This window comes from Dasypus novemcinctus, chromosome 2 (assembly GCF_030445035.2).
Source record: "Dasypus novemcinctus isolate mDasNov1 chromosome 2, mDasNov1.1.hap2, whole genome shotgun sequence".
In the NCBI taxonomy this organism is placed as follows: domain Eukaryota; kingdom Metazoa; phylum Chordata; class Mammalia; order Cingulata; family Dasypodidae; genus Dasypus; species Dasypus novemcinctus.
This window is the reverse complement of record NC_080674.1, coordinates 42,922,164-42,927,569: the sequence shown is the minus strand read 5'-3', so window position 1 is coordinate 42,927,569 and position 5,406 is coordinate 42,922,164. Positions and strand designations below refer to the sequence as shown.

General features: G+C 33.3%; 1 long non-coding RNA gene across 1 annotated transcript; it reads right to left on the bottom strand.

Moving 5' to 3' along the window:
• Window positions 1-645: 645 nt before the first annotated feature.
• Window positions 646-2,211, bottom strand: LOC111766158 (uncharacterized). Its single transcript, XR_002798275.3, has 3 exons — window positions 1,728-2,211; window positions 1,171-1,292; window positions 646-1,048 (listed from the first exon to the last, which is right to left on the bottom strand). It is a non-coding gene; the product is annotated as an uncharacterized lncRNA (long non-coding RNA).
• Between the last annotated feature and the right edge of the window lie 3,195 nt (window positions 2,212-5,406).

The window sequence follows — 5,406 nt, the reverse complement described above, 5'->3', positions numbered from 1 at the left end:
AACATATTATTGACTTTGACTTTTATAGTGTTTTCTTTGTAAAAGACTCCAATTTCACCTCAGTCTTATTTTCAACTTCTACTTAAGGATGGTTTATCAAAGACATTAGGAGGAAATGAATGACTTTCTTTAGGTTAAATCTTAATAGCAGAAATTATAGATTTATGGGCTTCCCACTTGTCTATTTGATTTCTAATGCTGAAGGTATGGAGTTTCAATCCCTTGATTTTCCACATCCCATCGTTGGAATTAATGGATGGTATTGGTTGTGTTGTAGAAGATTTGAACAAAAATTACCTAAGCATTTGTTCTTTCAAGAAACCTTTACATATTTAGTGAATATTTAGGGTTTCACTCAGATTCTGGCTGAAAACTATTGTTCCATAATGAGAATAAATTTGCCAACATATTTAGAATAACAGTGAAAAAACAATAAAGATATAAGATGAAAATAACAATAAATAAAAACAGCAGCATAAAAATCACCAGTGCATATGTTGTAGCATATTTGAATGCCAGCAATTATACCAGACAGTATTTCTATCATTTTCCTGTTATTGGCAATTTTTTTCATGATTTCCTAATGTATACACTACCAACCCACCTAACTATTGATTTAGAGAATACACAGATAAAAATGCCAATTATTTTATTCTGTTTGATGTATTGTTTTATACAATAAATATATAGCATATTTATAATAAATCTTTAATAAATACAATAATAAAGCTATCATGTAGAGACTATGTACCAAGTGCTCTGGCCAATGTTTTTTATGTATCTTTTTTTCATACTCCTCGTAACAGTCTTAAGATAAAATCATTATCTCCATTTAGATATGAAGAGTTTGAGGTTCAGAGAGCTTAAGTGACTTGTCTGAGGTCATGTTGTCAATAAGCATATTTGATGGTTTCTTTTTATTCATGCTGTCACTGCTGATTCAATATCCCTGTCATACTTATCATCTTAACAGAAGAAATGGAGATGATTTCCCTTTAGCCTCATTTCTGAATATCAAAGGATGGCCAAACCTCTGGCCACCTGTTCCCTAGAAGAAGAAATGAATAATGAGCAATAGAAATCAAACCAGTAGAGTCACGGGCCAATTACAAATATAATTTGTACACAGGCAATTAACAAATATAAATATTAATTTGGACAAGGGCTTACCTTTTACAGTACAAATAGAATTGATCCCACCATCCAAATTATGCCATATCTGATAAAAGAATAATTTGCTAACATGAAAGAACTGAAGCCTGATCATTCTTGAAAGTTTCAAGATATAGAACCTGAAAAATAACATATGCTATTGTTAAAAAAAACTAAATTATTTTATTAACCAAGAACATATTTACCATGCAGATAAATTGTCAACAGCTTCCTTGCTCCCCTTCCCTACACAATGAACTTCGCAATCAATGCCTCTTCTAAGAGCATTTAGTATCTTGCTGGCAAATGTCACCTCCTTCTGTAAGTAAGTTCATGATCTGCTATCAACCCAAAGTTCTGTAAAATGTGGAGCCAAAGTCAGTGGCCCTGGCATGTCATACTCTAAAGTTGACTCCAAGCTTTAAAAGTCATCCCTCCTCAAACATAAATAAGAGTTCACTGCCACAGCTTTTTTCCCACCTTCTTCTATAACCAAAATCCTTCCACAATCCTCTGGTGAAAAATGGTATAGGAAATATAACAAGGTATAATTTCTCCAAAGCTTATAGGCTTACCTGTAATATGTTATCCCCCTTGGACTTGTAATTCTCAGTCTTTGGGAAAAGAGAAACCAGAGATATATGAAAAATGAAAAGTGAGAACTGAGACCATTTATGTTAACATGACTTAATGGTTTGTTCCTCAAAAACTTTGCTAGGAAAGTTAAGTCTGTAAGCCAATAAATATTATTTCCTTCAAGATTTTCTTGCAAATTGATTTATCTGAAATGATAGTCTTGTTACTGGGGCAAAGAGCTCACTTGTCAAATAATAGTTTATCAAATCCTGCCTTAAGACACTCACCATACTCTGTTCACCAATCCTAAACTCTTGTGTCACAAATTTTACCCAATCTCAATCAAGACCTGCCCAAACCTTAACACTCTCTAAATATCCATTCTCACTTCCCCCTTTTGAGGTATTGCCAAGATTCTGTCAAGGTAGTATTCTACCTCGCTGCTATGAGTTCTTATAAATTTTATTCTACATTATTAACAGATTGTGCTGTTACTTGGGGAGTTCAACAAATGATGATGTCAATATGGTGTAAAGATCTAGAATCTTCTAAGTCTAACCATCAAGAACTCCAACTGTTTAGTCCATTTTAAAAGTATTTTTTTTCTGAGACCTAAGGAAACAAAATGAGATGAGTCCATCAAAACAATGAATATGGAAAGTAAACAGATAATTACAAGATTATTTAACACAGTCTCACAGTCTGTGAGTGTAGATTTTTAAAAAAACACTTTAGTGGTTAGGTTTAAAGAAGTGTCAGCAGTTTTTGAAAATGCAAAAGGAATGCAGAAGACAGAATTTCTATTTTTTTTCAATTTGTGTGTGCATTTCTTACAAATTAAATCCAGACTTGTTTCCTAAAACAGCAATGTGGAAGTGATTTTTTAAATAAGCCAAAACTAATTATTTGCCTATTTAAATAAATAAATAGTTTAGAGAAGGTAATTCTTTTTATCCTGTTATTTTAAAAATCAATTCCAAAACCAAAAAAGGAAAAAGAATTGACAAAGTCATAAAAGAAAAAAACATTTAAGCAATTAAGCTACAAGGCTCTAAAACAATATTGGCTTAAATCTCAATTTTAATTGCCTCTATTTTCATCAACTATTGGCAGCTTTATCCATTAGAAAGAAATCTTTGAACCAGCTGTAAAATAAAACAGTTGTGTTATTAGCTGTCTATTTGAATATGTGGTATAAATACCCTTTCACTACAAATGCACAAACATTGAAGCTAACTACACATAGATAGTAAACCAATGTTGAACTGATATATTATTTGACTAAACACCTCTCAGTATTGGCTCCTTTTTCATTCTTTGTAGGAAAGTTTAATGCAGGGGATCTAACACAGGCTCATGGACAAGTGGTCTCCAGACAGAATTCAGGGAGAATTAGATGGGAAAAAAAAGAGTATATATTTATTTTCACTAACTTTTAACGCTAGTCAGCAATTTCTTCAATTGGGAATTTAGGCAAAAGAAATGTTAATAGTATTAACTAGAGTAGAAATAATAGATGTTTTCATATCACATCAAAGCTCTTGCATATATCTTGAAATATTATGTGTCAATTGCTATATTTAATAGATCAATTACCACATCTTCTGTAGGTAATAATAAAGTACATATATTATTATATTTCAAATTTTTAAAATATTTGGATTACTGTAATTCCAATAATTGGCCTCCTTTGTAATAAATATTTTCTCCTATACTTTCTTCTGAAAATTTCTTAGTTTTAGCTCTTACATTTAGGTCTATGATTTATTTTGAGTTAATTTTTTATATTATACGAAGTAACCAATCGTTAAAAAAAAATCAGCCATATATATGTGGGTTTATTTCTAGACTCTCTATTCTTTTCTTTTAGTATAAATATGCTTATCTTTATCCCAACATCACACTGTACTGATTTTTTTTTTTTAAGATTTATTTATTTCTCTCCCCTACTCCCCTCCCGAACTCCCCGCCCCAGTTGTCTGTTCTCTGTCCGCCTCTGTTGTCAGTGAATCTGTGTTTCTTTTTATTGTATCATCTTATGTGTCGTCAGCTCTCCATGTGTGCAGCGCCATTTCTGGGCAGCCTGAAATTTATTTTGTGCTGGGGGCTCTCCTTACGGGGTACACTCCTCGCATGTGGGGCTCCCCTACGCAGGGACACTCCTGAGTGGCAGGGCACTCCTTGAACGCATCAGCACTGCCCATGGGCCAGCTCCACACAGGTCAAGGAGACCCGAGGTTTGAACCGCAACCTCCCATGTGGTAGACAGACACCCTAACCACTGGGCCAAATCCGCTTCCCTGTACTGATTCTTGTAGCTCTACTGCACATCTTGAAATAAGGTGGTAGGAGTCCTCCAAATCTTTTTATTATTATTATTATTATTAAAAACATTTGGCTATTCTAGAACCTTTGCTTTTACATGTAAATTTTAGAAGCAGATTCTCAATTTCTACAGGAATGTCTACTGGAATTTAGCTTTAGGTTACTTTGAATCTGTAAACAAGGAAAAATTGGCATCTTATTAATTGACATCTTATTAGGAAGAACTGACATCTTATTAATGGTGATATACCAAGTATTTGATACATCTCTCCATTGACTTAGTACAATTTTTCTCTGCAATGTTTTATAGTTTTCAGTGTACAGGTCTTGTACCTACTTTGTTAAACATATCCTTAAGTATTCTGTATTCTTTATGCTATTATAAGTAACATATATGTATACCTACATATATATTTCATTTCAACTTTCAATTGTCTGTTGCTAGTATAAAGATATACCAAAGCATAAAATGGGAGAAAATATTTGCAAAACATATATCTATAAGCACTTGTATCCAAAGTATATAAAAAACTTCTATGACTAAATAATAAGACAACCAATTAAAATATGGGCAAAAGATTTAAATAATCATGTCACAGAAGATATGTAGATGTCAAATAAGCACACAAAAGGATGTGCAACATCTTTAGTCATTAAAGACATGCAAATTAAGACCAAAATAGACACCTCTTACACACAACTAAAATGGCTAAAATTTAAGACTGACAAAACCAAGTACTGGCAAAGATAGGGAGCAACTGAAACTCTTATACATTTCTAGTTGAAAATCAAAATATTATAGTCATGAAGTGACGTAGACTGATTCATGTACTCAAAAAAAGACATGTTCTTAATTTTAATCCATGTTCCTGTGGGTGTGTATTAGTTAGTCAAAGGGGTGTTGATGTAAAAGACCAGAAATTGGTTGGTTTTTATAAAGGGTATTTATTTGGGGTAGGAGCTTACAGATACCAGGACATAAAACATAAGTTACTTCCCTCACCAAAGTCTATTTTCACAGGTTGGAACAATATGGCTGCCAACATCTGTGAGGTTCATGCTTCCTGGGTTTCTTCCTTCTAGGGTCCTGCTTCTCTGTGGGTTCAGGGTTCCCCTCTTCCTAGGGTTCCAGGTTAAGACTTCAGCATCAAACTCCAGCATCAAAACTCTGACATCAAAAACCCTCAACTATGTTCTTTGCCATGACTTTCATCTGTGAATCCCCATTCATCAAGGGGTAGCAACTCAATGCCTTAATCATAACTCAATCATGCCCAGGTACAGATCAGATTACAAACATAATCCAATATCTATTTTTGCAATTCATAACCATATCAAACTACTACAGAGGGT